Raw genomic sequence first — 24,191 nt, 5'->3', positions numbered from 1 at the left:
AAACTTTTGTGTTCATATGTGGTTTGTGAATAAATTTTCTTAACTTACTTTTTTTATTTTTTTTATTTTTTCCGTACATAACCTCTAAAATTTTCATTTTGTTGTTATCAATTTGCCTTTTTTTTTTTTTTACGGAATGAAGGGGGAGCGAAAACTCAAAATTTTGATTTAAGAAAAAAGTGTACATCTAAAATGGTGATGTACCATGCACGATTTTAGAATGAGATAATTCCAAAGAGTGTGTGTAATTTTTAGGGATTGTACGCTCTTTTTAGTTTTTATATCTCAGGTTTTGCAATCGTCCGGAAAAGGGGGAGGCGGGGGATTTATAACTGAGTGTTGACTTCCTATCCATAAGTCATTTATTACAAAAATATAGCATGTTAGACATGATAAATCACTTTACAATTCATCAATGATTGTTAGGTCAGCTTTTTGCAAATGGGCAAAATAATGCCTTGTTTGACTCGGGTAAATATCCCACCGCACGTTCACTAGACAATTTAATGAGCGTATGTTATTCTATTTAAAAGCTTTGGATCCATAGGTCATTTGCATCTTTAACATGTTTCAAGCTTGCATATCCATTTTTAAAACACGTGTAGAAGAAATATCTTTCTTGTAAAATTCCAAGCTATTAGGGATGAACTAGTGGAATTTCCCAAACTTGGATAACAAAAGTTTTGTGTTAATTTTTGTTGTGTGAATAAATTTTCTTTACTCACATTTGTTATTGTTTTAAAGTTTTTCCATACATATACTCTAAAATTTTCAATTTGTTGTGTTCTATTTGCCTTTTTTTGTTTACGGGATGAAGGGAGAGAAAAAACTCAAAGTTTTGATTTAAGAAAAAAGTGTACATTTAAAATGGAGACGCACAGTGCACAAATGTAGAGAGAGATAATTCCAAAGAGTGTCTATAATTTTTAGGGAATTTAAGCTCTTTTTAGTTTTTATATCTCAGGTTTTGCAATCGTCGGGTAAAGGGGGAGGGGGGGTGTTTTTAACTGATTGTTGACTCCCATTCTGTAAGTCATTTCGTACAAAAATATAGCTCGTTACAGATGATAAATCACTTTAAAATCATCTATGATTGTTTGGTAAGCTTTTTGTAAACGGGCAAAATAATGGCTTGTTTGACTCTGCTACATATCCCACCGCAAGTTCATTGAGAATTTAATGAGTGTTTTTTATTCTCTTTTAAAGCTTTGGATCCATAGGCCATTTGCATCTTTGACATGTTTCAAGCATGCATATCCATTTTTAAAACACATGTAGAAGAAATCACTTTCTTGTAAAATTTCATGCAATTAGGGTTGAACTAGTGGAATTTCCCAAACTTGGAAAAAAAAAATTTTTGTTCATTTGTGGTGTGTGAATAAATTTTCTATACTTAAATTTGTTATTGTTTTATTTTTTTTCACAGATAAACTCTAAAATTTTCATTTTGTTGTGATCTATTTGCCTTTTTTTTTTTACGGGATGAAGGGAGAGCGAAAACTCAAAGTTTTGATTTAAGAAAAAAGGGTACATCTAAAATGGCGATGCACAATGCACAAATGTAGGGAGAGATAATTCCAAAAGTGTTTGTAATTTTTAGGGTTTGCAAGATCTTTTTAGTTTTTATATCTCAGGTTTTGCAATCGTCGGGAAAAGGGGGAGGCGGGGTATGTTTAACTGACTGTTGACTCCAAAGCCGTATGTCATTTCTTACAAAAATCTAGCCCGTTACTCATGATAAATCACATTACAATCATCTATGATTGTTAGGTCAACTTTTTGCAAACGGGCAAAATAATGGCTTGTTTGATTCGGGCAAATATCCCGCCGCACGTTCACTTTAGAATTTAATGAGTGTTTTTTATTCTCATTAAAAGCTTTGGAACCATAGGTCATTTGCATCTTTAACATGTTTCAAACATGCATATCCAGTTTTAAAACACGTGTAGAAGAATCCTCTTTCTTGTAAAATTTCAAGCTATTAGGGTTGAACTAGTGGAATTTCCCAAACTTGGATAACAAAAATTTAGTGTTCATTTGTGGTGTGTGAATAAATTTTCATTGCTTACATTTGTTATCGTTTTAATTTTTTTCCATAAATAAACTCAAAAATTTACATTTTGTTGTCATCTATTTACCTTTTTTTGTTCACGGCATGAAGGGAGAACGAAAACTCAAAGTTTTGATTTAAGAAAAAAGTGTACATCTAAAATGGAGATGCATAATGCACAAATGTAGAGAGATATAATTCCAAAGAGTGTCTGTGATTTTTAAGGATTGTGAGCTCTTTTCAGTTTTTAGTTCACAGGTTTTGCAATCGTCGGGAAAAGGGGGAGGCGGGGGATTTTTAATTGAGTGTTGACTCCTAATCCGTAAGTCATTTCTAACAATAATATTGCCCGTGACGAATGAAAAATCACTTTACAATCATCTATGATTTTTAGGTCAGCTTTTTTTGCAAACGGGCAAAATAATGGCTTGTTTAGCTCGAGTAAATATCCCGCCGCACGTTCACTTAAGAATTTAATGAGTGTTTGTTATTCTCATTAAAAGCTTTGGATCCATAGGTCATTTGGATCTTTAACATGTTTCAAGCATGCATATCCATTTTTAAAACACATGTAGAAGAAATCTCTTGCTTGTAAAATTCCAAGCTATTAGGGATGAATTAGTGGAATTTCCCAATCTTGGATAACAAAACTTTTGTGTTCATTTGTGGTTTGTGAATAAATTTTCTTTACTTACATTTTTTTTTCCGTACATAACCTCTAAAAATTTCATTTTGTTGTTATCAATTTGCCTCTTTTTTTTTTTTACGGTATGATGATTGAGCGAAATCTCAAAATTTTGATTTAAGAAAAAAGTGTACATCTAAAATGGAAATGCACAATGCACAAATTTAGAAAGGGATAATTCCAAAGAGTGTCTGTAATTTTTAGGGATTGTAAGTTCTTATTAGTTTTTATATCTCAGGATTTGCAATCGTCGGGAAGTAGGGGAGGCGGGGGATTTTTAACAGAGTATTGACTCCCTATCCATAAGTCATTTCTTACAAAAATATGGCCCGTTACACATGATAAATCACTTTACAATTCATCTATGATTGTTACGTCAGCTTTTTGCAAACGGGTGAATATCCCACCGCACTTTCACTAGAGAATTTAATGTGCGTATGTTATTCTCTTTAAAAGCTTTGGATCCATAGGTCATTTGAATCTTTAACATGTTTCAAGCTTGCATATCCATTTTTAAAACACGTGTAGAAGAAATATCTTTCTTGTAAAATTCCAAGCAATTAGGGGTGAACTAGTGGAATTTCCCAAACCTGGATAACAAAAGTTTGGTGTTAATTTTTGTTGTCTGAATAAATTTTCTTTACTCACATTTGTTATTGTTTTAAATTTTTTCCGTACATAAACTCTAAAATTTTCAATTTGCTGTGATCTATTTGCCTTTTTTTGTTTACGAGATGAAGGGAGAGAGAAAACTCAAAGTTTTGATTTAAGAAAAGGTGTACATTTAAAATGGAGACGCACAGTGCACAAATGTAGAGAGAGATAATTCCAAAGAGTGTCTATAATTTTTGGGGATTTAAGCTCTTTTTAGTTTTTATATCTCAGGTTTTGCAATCGTCGGGTAAAGGGGGACGCATGGGTGTTTTTAACTGAGTGTTGACTCCAAATCCATAAGTCATTTCTTACAAAAATGTAGCCCGTTACGGATGATAAATCACATTACAATCATCTATGACTGTTAGGTATGCTTTTTTTAAACGGGCAAAATAATGGCTTGTTTAACTCTGGTAAATATCCCACAACACGTTCATTGAGAATTTAATGAGCGTTTGTTATTCTCTTTAAACGATTTCGATCTATAGGTCATTTGCATCTTTAACATGTTTCAAGCATGCATATCCATTTTTAAAACACGTGTAGAAGAAATCTCTTTCTTGTAAGATTCCATGCAATTAGGGTTGAACTAGTGGAATTTCCCAAACTTGGAAAACAAAACTTTTATGTTCATATGTGGTGTGTGAATAAATTTTCAATACTTACATTTGTTGTTGATTTAATTTTTTTTCACACACAAACTCTATAATTTTCATTTTGTTGTGATCTATTTGCCTTTTTTTGTTTACGGGATGAAGGGAGAGCGAAAACTCAAAGTTTTGAATTAAGAAAATAGTGTACATCTAAAATGGAGATGCACAATGCACAAATGTAGGGAGAGATAATTCCAAATAGTATTTGTACTTTTTAGGGATTGTAAGATCTTTTTAGTTTTTATATCTAAAGTTTTACAATCCTCGGGAAAAGGGGGAGGCAGGGTATTTTTAACTGACTGTGGACTCCCAATCCGTATGTCATTTCTTAAAAAAATATAGCCCGTTACTTATGATAAATCACATTACACTCATCTATGATTGTTAGGTCAGCTTTTTGCAAACGGGCAAAATAATGGCTTGTTTGACTCGGGTAAATATCCCACCGCACGTTCACATCAGAATTTAATGAGTGTTTCTTATTCTCATTAAAAGCTTTGGTTCCATTGGTCATTTCCATCTTTAACATGTTTCAAGCATGCATATCCATTTTTAAAACACGTGTAGAAGAATTCTCTTTCTTGTAAAATTTGAAGCTATTAGGGTTGAACTAGTGGAATTTCCAAAATTTGGATAACTAAAATTTTGTGTTCATTTGTGGTGTGTGAATAAATTTTCTTTTCTTACATTTGTTATTGTTTTAATTTTTTTCCATACATAAACTCTAAAATTTACATTTTTTTGTGATCTATTTACCTTTTTTTGTTTACGGCATGAAGGGAGAACGTAAATTCAAAGTTTTCATTTAAGAAAAAAGTGTACATCTAAAATGGAGATGCATAATGCACAAATGTAGAGAGATATAATTCTAAAGAGTGTCTTTGATTTTTAAGGATTGTGAGCTCTTTTCACTTTTTAGTTCTCAGGTTTTGCAATCGTCAGGAAAAGGGGGTGGCGGGGGGGTTTTTAATTGAGTGTTGACTCCCAATCCGTAAGTCATTTCTTTCGATAATATTGCCCGTTACGAATGAAAAATCACTTTACAATCATCTATGATTGTTAGGTCTGCTTTTTACAACCGGGCAAAATAATGGCTTGTTTGGCTCGAGTAAATATCCCGTCGCACATTCACTTCAGAATTTAATGAGCGTTTGTTATTCTCATTAAAGGCTTTGCATCCATAGGTCATTTGCATCTTTAACATGTTTCAAGCATGCATATCCATTTTTAAAACACGTGTAGAAGAAATCTCTTTCTTGTAAAATTCCAAGCTATTAGGGTTGAACTAGTGGAATTTCCCAATCTTGGATAACAAAACTTTTGTGTTCATTTGTGGTTTGTGAATAAATTTTATTTACTTACATTTTTAATTTTTTTTAATTTTTTCCATACATAAACTCTAAAATTTTCATTTTGTTGTTATGAATTTGCCTTTTTTTTTTTTTAACGGTATGAAGGGGGAGCGAAAACTCAAAATTTTGATTTAAGACAAAAGTGTACATCTAAAATGGAGACGCACAATGCACGAATTTAGAAAGAGATAATACCAAAGAGTGTCTGTAATTTTTAGGGATTGTAAGCTCTTTTTAGTTTTTATATCTCAGGTTTCGCAATCGTCGGGTAAAGGGGGAGGCGAGGTGTTTTTAACTGAGTGTTGGCTCCCAATCCGTCAGTCATTTCTTAAAAAAATATAGCCCGTTACGGATGATAAATCACTTTTCAATCATCTATGATTGTTAGGTAAGCTTTTTGTAAACGGGCAAAATAATGGCTTGTTTGACTTTGGTAAATATCCCACCGCACGTTCATTGAGAATTTAATGAGCGTTTGTTAATTCTCTTTAAAAGCTTTGGATCCATAGGTCATTTGCATCTTTAACATGTTTCAAGCATGCATATGCATTTTTAAAACACATGTAGAAGAAATATCTTTCTTGTAAAATTCCATGCAATTAGGGTTGAACTAGTGGAATTTCCCAAACTTGGAAAACAAAACTTTTGTGTTCATTTGTCGTGTGTGAATAAATTTTCTATACTTACATTTGCTATTGTTTTAATTTTTTTCACACATAAACTCTAAAATTTTCATTTTGTTGTGATCTATTTGCCTTTTTTTGTTTACGGGATGAAGGGAGAGCGAAAACTCAAAATTTTGCTTTAAGAAAAAAGCGTGCATCTAAAATTGAGATGCACAATGCACAAATGTAGGGAGAGATAATTCCAAAGAGTGTTTGTAATTTTTAGGGATTGTAAGATCTTTTTAGTTTTTATATCTCAGGTTTTGCAATCGTCGGGAAAAGCAGGAGGCGGGGTATTTTTAACTGACTGTTGAATATAGCCCGTTACACATCATAAATCACATTACAATCATCTATGATTGTTAGGTCAGCTTTTTGCAAACGGGCAAAATAATGGCTTGTTTGACTCGGGTAAATATCCCACCGCACGTTCACTTCAGAATTTTATGAGTATTTGTTATTCTCATTAAAAGCTTTGGATCCATAGGTCATTTTCATCTTTAACATGCTTCAAGCATGCATATCCATTTTTAAAACACGTGTAGAAGAATTCTCTTTCTTGTAAAATTTCAAGCTATTAGGGTTGAACTATTGGAATTTCCCAAACTTGGATAACAAAAATTTTGTGTTCATTTGTGGTGTGTGAATAAATTTTCATTACTTACATTTGTAATTTTTTTAATTTTTTTCCATACATAAACTCTAAAATTTGTATTTTGTTGTGATCTATTTACCTTTTTTTGTTTACGGCTTGAAGCAAGAACGAAAACTCAAAGTTTTAATTTAAGAAAAAAGTGTACATCTAAAATAGAGATGCATAATGCAAAAATTTAGAGCGATATAATTCCAAAGAGTGTCTGTGATTTTTAAAGATTGTGAGCTCTTTTCAGTTTTTAGTTCTCAGGTTTTGCAATCGTCGGTAAAAGGGGGAGGCGGGGGATTTTTAATTGAGTGTTGACTCCCAATCCGTAAGTCATTTTTTACAATAATATTGCCCGTTACGAATGAAAAATCACTTTACAATCATCTATGATTGTTAGGTCAGCTTTTTGCAAACGGGCAAAATAATGGCTTGTTTGGCTCCAGTAAATATCCCGTCGCACGTTTACTTCAGAATTTAATGAGCGTTTGTTATTCTCATTAAAAGCTTTGGATCCATAGGTCATTTGCATCTTTAACATGTTTCAAGCATGCATATCCATTTTTAAAACACGTGTAGAAGAAATCTCTTTCTTGTAAAATTCCAAGCTATTAGGGTTGAACTAGTGGAATTTCCCAATCTTGGATAACTAAACTTTTTTTTGTGTTCATTTGTGGTTTCTGAATAAATTTTCTTTACTTACATTTTTTATTTTTTTTAATTTTTTCCATACATTAACTCTAAAATTTTCATTTTGTTGTTATCGATTTTCCTTTTTTTTTTTTATGGGATGAAGGGAGTGCGAAAACTCAAAGTTTTGATTTAAGAAAAAAGTACACATCTAAAATGGAGATGCACAATGCACAAATGTAGGGAGAGATAATTCCAAAGAGTGTTTGTAATTTTTAGGGATTGTAAGATCTTTTTAGTTTTTATATCGCAGGTTTTGCAATCACCTAGAAAAGGGGGAGGTGGGGGATTTTTAATTGAGTGTTGACTCCCTATCCATAAGTCATTTCTTACAAAAATATAGCCCGTTACACATGATAAATCTCTTTACAATTCATCTATGATTGTTAGGTCAGCTTTTTGCAAAGGGGCAAAATAATGGCTTGTTTGACTCGGGTAAATTTCCCACCGCACTTTCACTAGATAATTTAATGTCCGTATGTTACTCTCTTTAAAAGCTTTCGATCCATAGGTCATTTGCATCTTTAACATGTTTCAAGTTTGCATATCCATTTATAAAACACATGTAGAAGAAATCTCTTTCTTGGAAAATTCCAAGCTACTAGGGTTGAACTAGTGGAATTTCCAAAACTTAGATAAAAAAATTTTGTGTTAATTTTTGGTGTGTGAATAAATTTTCTTTACTTACATTTGTTATTGTTTTAAATATTTTCCATACATAAACTCTAAAATTTTCAATTTGCTGTGATCTATTTGCCTTTTTTTTTTTACGGGGTGAAGGGAGAGAGAAAACTCAAAGTTTTGATTTAAGAAAAAAGTGTACATTTAAATTGGAGACGCATAGTGTACAAATGCAGAGAGAGATAATTCCAAAGAGTGTCTGTAATTTTTAGGGAATTTAAGCTCTTTTAAGTTTTTATATCTCAGATTTTGCAATCGTCGGGTAAAGGGGGAGGCGGGGTGTTTTTAACCGAGTATTGACTCCCAATCAGTAAGTCATTTAATACAAAAATATAGCCCGTTACGGATGATAAATCACTTTACAGTCATCTATGATTGTTAGGTAAGCTTTTTGTAAACGGGCAAAATAATGGGTTGTTTGACTCTGGTAAATATCCCACCGCACGTTCATTGAGAATTTAATGAGAGTTTGTTATTCTCTTTAAAAGCTTTGGATCCATAGGTCATTTGCATCTTTAACATGTTTCAAGCATGCATATCCATTTTTCAAACACGTGTAGAAGAAATCTCATTCTTGTAAAATTCCATGCAATTAGGGTTGAACTAGTAGAATTTCCCAAACTTGGAAAATAAAACTTTTGTGTCATTTGTGGTGTGTGAATAAATTTTCTATACTTACATTTGTTATTGTTTTAATTTTTTTTCACACATAAACTTTAAAATTTTCATTTTGTTGTGATCTATTTGCCTTTTTTTTTTTACGGGATGAAGGGAGAGTGAAAACTCAAAGTTTTGATTGAAGAAAAAAGTGTACATCTAAAATGGAGATGCACAATGCACAATTGTAGGGAGAGATAGTTCCAAAGAGTGTTTGTAATTTTTAGGGATTGTAAGATCTTTTTAATTTTTATATATCAGGTTTTGCAATCGTCGGGAAAAGGGGGAGGCGGGGTATTTTTAACTGACTGTTGACTCCCAATCCATATGTCATTTCTTACAATAATATTGTCCGTTACTCATGATAAATCAATTTACAATCATCTATGATTGTTAGGTCAGCTTTTTGCAAACGGGCAAAATAATGGCTTGTTTGACTCGGGTAAATATCCCACCGCACGTTCACTTCAGAATTTAATGAGCGTTTGCTATTCTCATTAAAAGCAGTGGATACATAGGTCATTTGCATCTTTGACATGTTTCAAGCATGCATATCCATTTTTAAAACACGTGTAGAAGAATTCTCTTTCTTGTAAAATTTCAAGCTATTAGGGTTGAACAAGTGGAATTTCCCAAACTTGGATAACAAAAATTTTGTGTTCATTTGTGGTGTGTGAATAAATTTTCTTTACTTACATTTGTTATTGTTTTAATTTTTTTCACACATAAACTCTAAAATTTTCATTTTGTTGTGATCTATTTGCCATTTTTTGTTTACGGGATGAAAGGAGAGCGAAAACTCAAAGTTTTAATTTAAGAAAATAGTGTACATCTAAAATGGAGATGCACAATGCACAAATGTAGGGAGAGATAATTCCAAAGAGTGTTTGTAATTTTTAGGGATTGTAAGATCTTTTTGGTTTTTATATCTCAGGTTTTGCAATCATCGGGAAAAGGGGGAGGCGGGGGATTTTTAATTGAGTGTTGACTCATCCATAAGTCATTTCTTACAAAAATATAGCCCGTTCAACAAGATAAATTACTTTACAATTCATCTGTGATTGTTAGGTCAGCTTTTTGCAAACGGGCAAAATAATGGCTTGTTTGACTCCGGTAAATTTCCCACCGCACTTTCACTAGAGAATTTAATGTGCGTATGTTATTCTCTTTAAAAGCTTTGGATCCATAGGTCATTTGCATCTTGAACATGTTTCAAGCTTGCATATCCATTTTTAAAACACGTGTAGAAGAAATCTCTTTCTTGTAAAATTCCAAGCTATTAGGGTTGAACAAGTGGAATTTTCCAAAATGGATAAAAAAAGTTTTGTGTTAATTTTTGGTGTGTGAATAAATTTTCTTTACTTACATCTGTTATTGGTTTAAATTTTTTCCATACATAAACTCTAAAATTTTCAATTTGCTATGATCTATTTGCCTTTTTTTGTTTACGGGATGAAGGGAGAGAGAAAACTCAATGTTTTGATTTAAGAAAAAAGTGTACACTTAAAGTGGAGACGCACAGTGCACAATTGTAGAGAGAGATAATTCCAAAGAGTGTCTGTAATTTTTAGGGAATTTAAGCTCTTTTTAGTTTTTATATCTCAGGTTTTGTAATCGTCGGGTAAAGGGGGAGGTAGGGTATTTTTAACTGTGTGTTGACTCCCAATCCGTAAGTCATTTCTTACAAAAATATAGCCCGTTACGGATGAAAAATCACTTTACAATCATCTATGATTGTTAGGTCAGCTTTTTGTAAACGGGCAAAAAATGGCTTGTTTGACTCTGGTAAATATCCCGCCGCACGTTCAATTTAGAATTTAATGTGTTTGTTATTCTCAGTAAAAGGTTTGGATCCATAGGTCATTTGCATCTTTAACATGTTTCAAGCATGCATATCCATTTTTAAAACACGTGTAGAAGAATTCTCTTTCTTGTAAAATTTCAAGCTATTAGGGTTGAACTAGTGGAAATTCCCAAACTTGGATAACAAAAAAATTTTCTTCATTTGTGGGGTGTGAAAAAAATTTCATTACTTACATTTGTTATTGTTTTAATTTTTTTCCATACATAAACTATTAAATTTACATTTTATTGTCATCTATTTACCTTTTTTTGTTTACGGCATGAAGGGAGAAGTAAAACTCAAAGTTTTGATTTAAGAAAAAAGTGTACATCTAAAATGGAGATGCATAATGCACAAATGTAGAGAGATATAATTCCAAAGAGTGTCTGTGATTTTTAATGATTGTGAGCTCTTTTCAGTTTTTAGTTCTTAGGTTTTGCAATCGTCGGGAAAAGGGGGAGGCGGGGGATTTTTAATTGAGTGTTGACTGCCAATCCGTAAGTCATTTCTTTCAATAATATTGCCTGTTACGAATGAAAAATCACTTTTTGCAATCCTCTATGATTGTTAGGTCAGCATTTTTTGCAAACGGGCAAAATAATGGCTTGTTTAGCTCTAGTCAATATCTCGCCGCACGTTCACTTACGAATTTAATGAGCGTTCGTTATTCTCATTAAATGCTTTGGATCCATAGGTCATTTGCATCTTTAACATGTTTCAAGCATGCATATCCATTTTTCAAACACGTGTAGAAGAAATCTCTTTCTTGTAAAATTCCAAGCTATTAGGGTTGAACTAGTGGAATTTCCCAATCTTGGATAACAAAACTTTTGTGTTCATTTGTGGTTTGTGAATAAATTTTCTTTACTTACATTTTTTTTTCCATACATAACCTCTAAAATTTTCAATTTGTTGTTAACAATTCGCCTTTTTTTTTATTTTTACGGTATGTAGGCGGAGCGAAAACTCAAAATCTAGATTTAAGAAAAAGGTGTACATCTAAAATGGAGATGCATAATGTACAAATTTAGAAAGAGATAATTCCAAAGAGTCTCTATAATTTTTTGGGATTGTAAGCTCTTTTTACTTTTTATATGTCAGGTTTTGCAATCGTCAGGAAAAGGGGGAGGCGGAGGATTTTTAACTCAGTGTTGACTCCCTATCCATAAGTCATTTCTTACAAAAATATAGCCCGTTACACATGATAAATCACTTTACAATTCATCTATGATTGTTAGGTCAGCTTTTTGCAAACGGGCCAAATAATGGTTTGTTTGACTCGGGTAAATATCCCACCGCACGTTCACTAGAGAATTTAATGAGCGTATGTTATTCTCTTTAAATGCTTTGGATCCATAGGTCATTTGCATCTTTAACATGTTTCAAGCTTGCTTATCCATTTTTAAAACGATATTAGGGTTGAGCTAGTGGAATTTCCCAAACGTGGATAACAAAAGTTTTGTGTTAATTTTTGGTGTGTGAATAAATTTTCATTACTTACATTTGTTATTGTTTTAAATTTTTTTCATACATAAACTCTAAAATTTTCAATTTGCTGTGATCTTTTTTCCTTTTTTTGTTTACGGGATGAAGGGAGAGAGAAAACTCAAAGTTTTGATTTAAAAAAAAAGTGTACATTTAAAATGGAGACGCACGGTGCACCTATGTAGAGAGAGATAATTCCAAAGAGTGTCTGTAATTTTTAGGAAATTTAAGCTCTTTTTAGTTTTTATATCTCAGGTTTTGCAATCGTCGGGTAAAGGGGGAGGCAGGGTGTTTTTAACTGATTGTTGACTCCCAATCCGTAAGTCATTTCTTACAAAAATTTAGCCCGTTACGGATGATAAATCACTTTACAATCATCTATGATTGTTAGGTAAGCTTTTTATAAACGGGGAAAATAATGGCTTGTTTGACTCTGGTAAATATCCCACCGCACGTTCATTGAGAATTAAATGAGCGTTTGTTAGTCTCTTTAAAAGCTTTGGATCCATAGGTCATTTGCATCTTTAACATGTTTCAAGCATGCATATCCATTTTTAAAACACGTTTAGAAGAAATCTCTTTCTTGTAAAATTCCATGCAATTAGGGTTGAACAAGTGGAATTTCCCAAACTTGGATAAAAAAAGTTTTGTGTTAATTTTTGGTGTGTGAATAAATTTTCTTTACTTACATCTGTTATTGTTTTAAATTTTTTCCATACATAAACTCTAAAATTTTCAATTTGCTGTGATCTATTTGCCTTTTTTTGTTTACGGGATGAAGGGAGAGAGAAAACTCAATGTTTTGAATTAAGAAAAAAGTGTACACTTAAAATGGAGACGCACAGTGCACAATTGTAGAGAGAGATAATTCCAAAGAGTGTCTGTAATTTTTAGGGAATTTAAGCTCTTTTTAGTTTTTATATCTCAGGTTTTGTAATCGTCAGGTAAAGGGGGAGGCAGGGTGTTTTTAACTGTGTTGACTCCCAATCCGTAAGTCATTTCTTACAAAAATATAGCCCGTTACGGATGAAAAATCACTTTACAATCATCTATGATTGTTAGGTCAGCTTTTTGTAAACGGGCAAAATAATGGCTTGTTTGACTCTGGTAAATATCCCGCCGCACGTTCACTTTAGGATTTAATGAGTGTTTGTTATTATCAGTAAAAGCTTTGGATCCATAGGTCATTTGCATCTTTAACATGTTTCAAGCATGCATATCCATTTTTAAAACACGTGTAGAAGAATTCTCTTTCTTGTAAAATTTCAAGCTATTAGGGTTGAACTAGTGGAATTTCCCAAACTTGGATAACAAAAAAATTTTCTTCATGTGTGGTGTGTGAAAAAAATTTCATTACTTACATTTGTTATTGTTTTAATTTTTTTCCATACATAAACTTTTAAATTTACATTTTGTTGTCATCTATTTACCTTTTTTTGTTTACGGCATGAAGGGAGAAGGAAAACTCAAAGTTTTGATTTAAGAAAAAAGTGTATATCTAAAATGGAGATGCATAATGCACAAATGTAGAGAGATATAATTCCAAAGAGTGTCTGTGATTTTTAAGGATTGTGAGCTCTTTTCAGTTTTTAGTTCTCAGGTTTTGCAATCATCGGGAAAAGGGGGAGGCGGGGGATTTTTAAATGAGTGTTGACTCCCAATCCGTAAGTCATTTCTTTCAATAATATTGCCTGTTACGAATGAAAAATCACTTTTTACAATCCTCTATGATTGTTAGGTCAGCATTTTTTGCAAACGGGCAAACTAATGGCTTGTTTGGCTCTAGTAAATATCTTGCCGCACGTTCACTTATGAATTTAATGAGCGTTCGTTATTCTCATTAAAAGCTTTGGATCCATAGGTCATTTGCATCTTTAACATGTTTCAAGCATGCATATCCATTTTTCAAACACGTGTAGAAGAAATCTCTTTCTTGTAAAATTCCAAGCTATTAGGGTTGAACTAGTGGAATTTCCCAATCTTGGATAACAAAACTTTTGTGTTCATTTGTGGTTTGTGAATAAATTTGCTTTACTTACATTTTTTTTTCCATACATAACCTCTAAAATTTTCAATTTGTTGTTAACAATTTGCCTTTTATTTTCTTTTTACTGTATGTAGGCGGAGCGAAAACTCAAAATCTAGATTTAAGAAAAAAGTGTACATCTAAAATGGAGATGCATAATATACGAATTTAGAAAGAGATAATTCCAAAGAGTGTCTTTAATTTTTTGGGATTGTAAGCTCTTTTTAGTTTTTATATCTCAGGTTTTGCAATCGTCGGGAAAAGGGGGAGGCGGAGGATTTTTACCTCAGTGTTGACTCCCTATCCATAAGTCATTTCTTACAAAAATATAGCCCGTTACACATGATAAATCACTTTACAATTCATCTATGATTGTTAGGTCAGCTTTTTGCAAACGGGCCAAATAATGGTTTGTTTGACTTGGGTAAATATCCCACCGCACGTTCACTAGAGAATTTAATGAGCGTATGTTATTCTCTTTAAATGCTTTGGATCCATAAGTCATTTGCATCTTTAACATGTTTCAAGCTTGCTTATCCATTTTTAAAACGATATTAGGGTTGAGCTAGTGGAATTTCCCAAACGTGGATAACAAAAGTTTTGTGTTAATTTTTGGTGTGTGAATAAATTTTCATTACTTACATTTGTTATTGTTTTAAATTTTTTTTATACATAAACTCTAAAATTTTCAATTTGCTGTGATCTATTTTCCTTTTTTTGTTTACGGGATGAAGGGAGAGAGAAAACTCAAAGTTTTGATTTAAAAAAAAAAGTGTACATTTAAAATGGAGACGCACAGTGCACCAATGTAGAGAGAGATAATTCCAAAGAGTGTCTGTAATTTTTAGGGAATTTAAGCTCTTTTTAGTTTTTATATCTCAGGTTTTGCAATCGTCGGGTAAAGGGGGAGGCGGGGTGTTTTTAACTGATTGTTGACTCCCAATCCGTAAGTCATTTCTTACAAAAATTTAGCCCGTTATGGATGATAAATCACTTTACAATCATCTATGATTGTTAGGCAAGCTTTTTATAAACGGGGAAAATAATGGTTTGTTTGACTCTGGTAAATATCCCACCGCACGTTCACTCTAAAATTTAATGAGCGTTTCTTATTCTCTTTAAAAGGTTTGGATCCAAAGGTTATTTGCATCTTTATTATGTTTCAAGCAAGCAAATCTATTTTTAAAACATGTGTAGAAGAAATCTCTTTCTTATAAAATTCCAAGCTTTTGGGGTTGAACTAGTGGAATTTCCCAAACTTGGATAACAAAACTTTTGTGTTCATTTGTGGTGTGCGAATAAATTTTCTATACTTACATTTGTTATTGTTTTAATTTTTTTTCACACATAAATTCTAAAATTTTCATTTTGTTGTGATCTATTTGCCTTTTTTTGTTTACGGGATGAAGGGAGAGCGAAAACTCAAAGTTTTGATTTAAGAAATAAGTGTACATATAAAATGGAGATGCACAATGCACAAATGTAGGGAGAGATAATTCCAATGAGTGTTTGTAATTTTTAGGGATTGTAAGATCTTTTTAGTTTTTATATCTCAGGTTTTGCAATCGACGGGAAAAGGGGGAGGCGGGGTATTTTTAACTGACTATTGACTCCCTATCCGTATGTCATTTCTTACAAAAATATAGCCCGTTACTCATGATAAATCACATTACAATGATCTATGATTGTTAGGTCAGCTTTTTGCAAACGGGCAAAATAATGGCTTGTTTGGCTCGGGTAAATATCCCACCGCACGTTCACTTCATAATTTAATGAGTGTTTGTTATTCTGATTAAAAGCTTTGGATCCATAGGTCATTTTCATCTTTAACATGTTTCAAGCTTGCATATCCATTTTTAAAACACGTGTAGAAGAATTCTCTTTCTTGTAAAATTTCAAGCTATTAGGGTTGAACTAGTGGAATTTCCCAAACTTGGATAACAAAAATTTTGTGTTCATTTGTGGTGTGTGAATAAATTTTCATTACTTACATTTGTTATTGTTTTAATTTTTTTCCATACATAAACTCTAAAATTTACATTTTGTTGTGATCTATTTACCTTTATTTGTTTACAGCATGAAGGGAGAACGAAAACTCAAAGTTTTGATTTCAGAAAAAAGTGTACATCTAAAATGGAGATGCATAATGCACAAATGTAGAGAGATATAATTCCAAAGAGTGTCTGTGATTTTTAAGGATTGTCAGTTCTTTTCTGTTTTTAGTTTTCTGGTTTTGCAATCGTCGGGAAATGGGGGAGGCGGGGGATTTTTAATTGAGTGTTGACTCCCAATCAGTAAGTTATTTCTTACAATAATATTACCCATTACGAATGAAAAATCACTTTACAATCATCTATGTTTGTTAGGCCAGCTTTTTGCAAACCAGCAAAATAATGGCTTGTTTGGCTCGTGTAAATATCCCGCCGCACGTTCACTTCAGAATTTATTGAGCGTTTCTTTAAAAGCTTTGGATCCATAGGTCATTTGCATTTTTAACATTTTTCAAGCATGCATATCCATTTTTTAAACACGTGTAGAAGAAATCTCTTTCTTGTAAAATTCCAAGCTATTAGGGTTGAACTAGTGGAATTTCCCAAACTTGGATAATAAAAGTTATGTGTTAATTTTTGGTGTGTGAATAAAGTTTCTTTACTTACATTTGTTATTGTTTTAAATTTTTTCCATACATAAACTCTAAAATTTTCATTTTGCTGTGATCTATTTGCCTTTTTTTGTTTACGGGATGAAGGGAAAGAGAAAACTCAAAGTTTTGATTTAAGAAAAAAGTGTACATTTAAATGGAGACGCATAGTGCATATATGTAGAGAGAGATAATTCCAAAGAGTGTCTGTAATTTTTAGGGAATTTGAGCTCTTTTTAGATTTTATATCTCAGGTTTTGCAATCGTCGGGAAAAGGGGGAGGTGGGGTGTTTTTAACTGAGTGTTGACTCCCAATTCGTAAGTCATTTCTTAAAAAAATATAGCCCGTTACGGATGATAAATCACTTTACAATCATCTATGATTGTTAGGTAAGCTTTTTGTAAACAGGCAAAATGATGGCTTGTTTGACTCTGGAAAATATCCCACCGCACGTTCATTGAGAATTTAATCAGCGTTTGTTATTCTTTTTAAAAGCTTTGGATCCATAGGTCATTTTCATCTTTAACATGTTTCAAGCATGCATATCCATTTTTAAAACTCGTGTAGAAGAAATCTATTTCTAGTAAAATTCCTTGCAATTAGGGTTGAACTAGTGGAATTTCCCAAACTTGGAAAACAAAACTTTTGTCTTCATTTGTGGTGTGTGAATAAATTTTCTATACTTGCATTTGTTATTGTTTTAATTTTTTTTCACACAAACTCTAAAATTTTTATTTTGTTGTGATCTATTTGCCTTTTTTTGTTTACGGGATGAAGGGAGAGCGAAAACTCAAAGTTTTGATTTAAGAAAAAAGTGTACATCTAAAATGGAGATGCACAATGCACAAATGTAGAGAGATCTAATTCCAAAGAGTGTCTGTGATTTTTAAGGATTGTGAGCTCTTTTCAGTTTTTAGTTCTCAGGTTTTGCAATCGTCGGGAAAAGGGGGAGGCGGGGGATTTTTAATTGAGTGTTGACTCCCAATCCGTAAGTCATTTCTTTCAATAATATTGCCCGTTACGAATGAAAAATCACTTTACAATCATTTATGATTGTTAGGTCAGCATTTTTTGCAAACGGGCAAAATAATGGCTTGTTTGGCTCTAGTAAATATCCCGCCGCACGTTCACTTATGAATTTAATGAGTGTTCGTTATTCTCATTAAAAGCTTTGGATCCATAGGTCATTTGCATCTTTAACATGTTTCAAGCATGCATATCCATTTTTAAAACACGTGTAGAAGAAATCTGTTCTTGTAAAATTCCATGCAATTAGGGTTGAACTAGTAGAATTTCCCAAACTTGGAAAACAAAACTTTTGTGTTCATTTGTGGTGTGTGAATAAATTTTCGATACTTATATTTTTTATTGTTTTAATTTTTTTTCACACATAAACTCTAAAATTTTCATTTTTTTGTGATCTATTTGCCTTTTTTTGTTTACAGGGTGAAGGGAGAACGAAAACTTAAAGTTTTGATTTAAAAAAAAAACGTACATCTAAGAAAAGTCTCTCCGCATTTTGGGAGCAGAGCATGCAAAATCGAGCAATGGATCTTAGAAGAATTCCACTGTGAACGGCACGACTCTTTCTATTTCTGCGATGGCATTTGATAAGTCTCCCCTCTTCTTTCGATCGACACACTCGACGCAGATAGCTCTGGTGCCTCCGGCTTCTGCCTCTATCAGGCGGCGACAGCCCCTTACCCTCCCCTACCACGCTTCCCCAAGAACCCATTTTTCAGGATTCGGCGGGCCTTCCCAAACTTCACCAAGGGAGGTGGCAGCCCCCACCTCCACAGCCACAGCATGGAGGAGCAGCTCCTTAATCCGCACGACAACCAATACATATTTTCTCTATTTCGATATATGATGCTAAACCGAGACCGAGATAGAGAGAGAGGCCACACCAACCCTGCCCCAAAGTTGGCTCTTCAAGACAAAGGCACTCATAGGAATGGTGCTAATTCTAATTTTCCTTCTAGTCTCGTTTGGTTTCGAGAGCCTCCCCCTCCCCGAAAATGCCGGGGAAAGTGCCTCACCTTTCTACATTAATTATTAGACTAAACAGAATGAAAAGCCAGCAAGAACTACAGGTACAGGGCTAAAAGCGTAGGCTTGAAGCCTGCTAGCGCACAAGCCCAAAGTAGCAAGAGGGGAACTTTATAGCAAAAAATCCGATTCTTGCTGATTCTTCCCCCAACTGACGAAGAGATCTTGGCGGAATTGTCACATATGATATTGAGCACAATTTTGCAAAGAAATACCCCCTTTATTTCTCGAGAAGAGATGAGAAAGATGCTCAATATCATTTTGATTGAATAGTTGCCTCAGCTCCTTGTTGTTTGAAGAAACCCTCCACTTCAATTAGTCTTTTTTCACGAAAAGCAGACATGAGATAACAAATCAAGTGTTTCACTAAGATTTCGAAGAGCTGTCCCAAATTCAAGTTGATTATGTTTCGCTTCTTCCTCGGAGAAAAACGATCAAAGAATTCCCAATCATGGTCCTTGCGGATCAAATCATCCGTATAGGATACAAAAATAAACTCCAGATATTTGATATCTTTCTCTTTGAATGAGATCTCAATTCCAGCTATGGTTTCATTAGCTATCTTACAACTAGAATCCCTCTTTTTTCCGATCCGGTTACTCCACCACCGCGAACCCCAGTCAGGCATTATACACTTTTTAGTTATTGGGAGAACCCAAGTACTCTCTTTCGAATCCATGAAACAACTCTAAGGGATCTTTTTCCCTTTTGGAAGATACAGGAGCGAAACAATCAACCTATTGATATTGGAAGACCAAAAATCTTCTTCCAACGTATCATTTCTGGGTCCAGTGGAATTCATAGGTATAGGAAGAAGCCCCATCAAATAGAGATTTCTTCTTTCGACCATATTTTGATTGTTAATACAATATATAAGGACCGCTACTACAAGCAGTACTACACCTTTGATCGTGAAATATCGATTGCTTGTTGAACCCTGTGAATCACGCGAAAGTGAAAGTAGGATACTCCAAATTCGGGGGTCAAAGAGTTTCCGTTCTTGGTGGAAAAAAATGTGAGTGAAAGATCCCGCTGAATCGAATTGGGTCCATGAATCTAAGAAATAGTGGGAATTCTTGATCTCTCTCAATATCTCTCTCAATTCGAAGATCCAAGATTTGAATTGATGTCCTTTCATTGATTCCTCCTAAAGATTTCATTTCAATTGGAATTTGGTTATTCACGATGTACGATGACGATGATCTCTGTTAAGCATCCATGGCTGAATGGTTAAAGCGCTCAACTCATAATTGGCAAATTCGTAGGTTCAATTCCTTTCGGATTTCTTTTAGTGGAGGGGGCGGGAGGGGAGAAGGCGAATTTCTCATTCTATATTTTGGGGGAGCTATTGTGAAGCCTAGAGAGGCGGAAGCGGCAAATCGCTTCTACCGAGTTCCCCAACTGCAGCTTTGCTTAGTAGCTTAACTCTTTCTACTCTACTGGCGTGGCGCTGCTGGATGCTTCTGATCAATAGGAAGAGGAAAAAAAAAAGCTGATGATGAGCATCTATTTGAGTCGATCATTTCCAAGATCTAATTCCAGTTTTTTCTTATGTAATGGAAATGCCTCACAATCTCAAGTTTTACGCTTAAGGGAAGACATGTTCTTGGTGGATGCAGGACCTGGGACCCCCAGAATTTGTATGCAAGATGAGCCTACAGGAGTGCCAATCAACCGAGCCACCAAGTTTGAGAATAAGGTTGGATTCCTGGATGTAGTGGCTGGTGAATCACTGATCAAAGAGCAGATTTTGGAGAGATTCTTCATCGATCTAGTGGCCGGTGAATCACTGATCAAAGAGCGAGCAGCCGCCAGGTTTAATGATTTGGTGGGATCCACAGATGTAGTGGCTGGTGAACCGCTTCTTCTTCCACGAAGATTCAGACAAAACCGACCTTGGATGGAACTGAACAAGATTTGGCGAACGAATACAAAGGTCAAAGGCATTTTTATGGAAAAAGTCAAAGGAGGTTATTCAATAGCAATCGCAGGTTTCATTACTTCTCTTCCATCCCGTCCTCTCAACAACACTCAAAGGATAGCGAATGATCGATTCACCATTGAGAGCATTAACCCCAAAAGGACGAATATTGTGGTGTTCTAACAGCGGCAGATCAAACAAGAACTTGATGAGCGAAATCCGCGTACGAAAAAGAAAAAAGAGAGAGAATTTTGCTTTTCTTAAGCGCCTTCTTCTCCTGATCCTGAGAACACTCTATCACCTTAATCCATTCTTTTGTTGAGGGAACAAGCAACTCCGGGTTGGTGTGGTGCAACCCTCGCCTAGCGCGAAAGGCTCTGTAAGACCTCGCGTTAGCGCATCCGTTTGATTGCTTGCCCTCTATTTACATAGCGAAGAAAGGCTTTTGCTCGAATGCGTGACTGCGGCGCGCCTATCGCCCCGGCACTCTCAAATGCATGTTGGGTTGGGGCCAGCAATCAGACTGCAACTAGGGAGACGAAGAATGGAATTGAAGGCAGAGTCAAACTTTGATTTGAACACCAACCAACGAGTGGCGGATTTGGATGGACAGAAGAGGAGTAGAGCGCTACTTATAGCAGCCAGTGAGCGGAGCGCGGATGCGCTCGCTCAAAGCCATACGCACACTTCCTGCGCACACAAGCCCACTTGCTGCCATGAGCACATGCCCCTGTCGCGCGTCAAGCTCTATTGCTACAGGGCTACGCACAAAGTAGCAAGAGGCGCTTCTCGCCCACCGCATGGCCACACCAACCCTCGCCTAAGGTAATCGCCTCACGGCACTCTTGCTATCAGGTATCAAGCCCCTGTACTTGGGCCATAGGGGGCACTAGCCCACACGCCCGCGGGCAGCAAGTGCCTTAGGGCTTGTGCGCTAGCGGCCCTATTGCAACGGGGCTTGAGCGCGGCTTGACTTGCCTCACTCCATAGGGGCCCAAGCTCTTGCTGGTAGCCAGTCTTTCACTTCAAAACCGGAACTCCCATGCCTTTCTTGGTCGGACCAACCCAACCGGTGATTTCCGACAAGTCTTTCATCATTTGGAGAGCAAGAAGCGGAACAAAAAGAAAGCTTTCTTTATATTTATGGATAACCAATCCATTTTCCAATATAGTTATGAGACTTTCCCCAAGAAATGGGTACATAAAATGGAAAGATCGGAACATGGGAATAGATCTGATACCAATACGGACTACCTATTTCAATTGTTGTGCTTTCTTAAATTTCATACCTATACACGGGTTCAAGTTTCGATCGATATTTGCGGATTTGATCATCCCTCTCGAAAACGAAGATTTGAAGTGGTCCATAATTTACTGAGTACTCGGTATAACTCACGCATTCGTGTACAAACCAGTGCAGACGAAGTAACACGGAATATCTCCGGTAGTCAGTCTATTTCCATCAGCCGGCTGGTGGGAGCGAGAAGTATGGGATATGTCTGGTGTTTCTTCCATCAATCATCCGGAACTACGCTGTATATCAACAGATCATGGTTTCGAGGGTCATCCATTACGAAAAGACCTTCCTCTGAGTGGATATGTGGAAGTACGCTATGATGATCCAGGGAAACGTGTGGTTTCTGAACCCATTGAGATGACCCAAGAATTTCGCTATTTCGATTCTGCAAGTCCTTGGGAACAGCGTAGCGATAGATAAATTCAGAATCAGAATAGGTCCAGTCCAGGGGACAAATCAATAGGAAATGCTATTTTCTTCGTAATCATAAGAATGAACTTCTATGAAATGAAAGAGTTTCACGGGAATTGTCTTGATTGTCGGATATCATTGAAAAGAAAACGAGTTTGAAGTGTTCTTGAACGATTTCCTGCAATTCTGCCCAACAAGAATAGGCCAAAAATCTTTATAAAGCAAAGGTCGCCCCCCTATTGAGTAAGGCAATAAACACTCACGCGGGTCTCAAAGCACCCGGCGGCGCGAGGTTGATGAGCAGGGAGGGTGCATTTGTTCTAGTTGGCCAAACGGCCATCCCCCGTCTTCCCTAGCTAGGGATTAGTCATTCAAGGATCAGTTGATGCGTCGGGATGAAGTTCTTTGGTGCTGCTCCAGGGTGAACAGTAGATGCACAATGCACAAATTTAGAGAGAGATAATTCCAAAGTGTGTTTATAATTTTTAGGGATTGTAAAATATCTTTTTAGTTTTTATATCTCAGGTTATGCAATCGTCGGGAAAAGGGAGAGGCCGGGTATTTTAAACTGACTGTTGACTCCCTATCTATAAGTCATTTCTTACAAAAATATAGCCCCTTACACATGATAAATAACTTTACAATTCATCTATGATTGTTAGGTCAGCTTTTTGCAAACGGGCAAAATAATGGCTTGTTTGACTCGGGTAAATATCCCACCGCACGTTCACTAGAGAATTTAATGAGCGTATGTTATTCTCTTTAAAAGCTTTAGATCCATATGTAATTTGCATCTTTAACATGTTTCAAGCTTGCATATCCATTTTTAAAAAACGTGTAGAAGAATTCTCATTCTTGTAAAATTTCAAGCTATTAGGGTTGAACTAGTGGAATTTCCCAAACTTGGATAACAAAAATTTTGTGTTCATTTATGGTGTGTGAATAAATTTTCATTACTTACATTTGTTATTATTTTAATTTTTTTCCATACATAAACTCTAAAATTTACATTTTGTTGTGATCTATTTACCTTTTTTTTGTTTACGACATGAAGGGAGAATGAAAACTCAAAGTTTTGGTTTAAGAAAAAAGTGTACATCTAAAATGGAGATGCATAATGCACAAATGTAGAGAGATATAATTCCTAAGAGTGTCTGTGATTTTTAAGGATTGTGAGCTCTTTTCACTTTTTAGTTCTCATGTTTTGCAATCGTTGGGAAAAGGGCGAGGCCGGGGATTTTTAATAGAGTGTTGATTCCCTATCCATAAGTCATTTCTTACAAAAATATATCCCGTTACACATGATAAATCACTTTACAATTCATCTATGATTGTTAGGTCAGCTTTTTGCAAACGGGCAAAATAATGGCTTGTTTGACTCGGGTAAATATCCTGCCGCACGTTCACTTAAAAATTTAATGAGCGTTTGTTATTCACAATAAAAGTTTTGGATCCATAGGTCATTTGCATCTTTAACATGTTTCAAGCATGCATATCCATTTTTAAAACACGTGTAGAAGAATTAGGGTTGAACTAGTGGAATTTCCCAATCTTGGATTACAAAACTTTAGTTGTTATCAATTTGCCTTTTTTTTTTTTTACGGTATGAAGGGGGAGCGAAAACTCAAAATTTTGATAGAAGAAAAAAGTGTACATGTAAAATGGAGATTCACAATGCACAAATTTAGAAAGAGATAATTCCAAAGAGTGTCTTTAATTTTTAGGGATTGTAAGCTCTGTTTAGTTTTTATATCTCAGGTTTTGCAATCGTCGAGAAAAGGGGGAGGCGG

Source organism: Aristolochia californica, unplaced genomic scaffold, assembly GCF_029961685.1.
Source record: "Aristolochia californica isolate CCGP_79_NKW_82.1479 unplaced genomic scaffold, dmAriCali1.0.hap1 SCAF_12, whole genome shotgun sequence".
NCBI classification, from domain to species: Eukaryota; Viridiplantae; Streptophyta; class Magnoliopsida; order Piperales; family Aristolochiaceae; genus Aristolochia; species Aristolochia californica.
The sequence above is the reverse complement of the archived record's forward strand: the minus strand, read 5'-3'. Positions refer to the sequence as shown.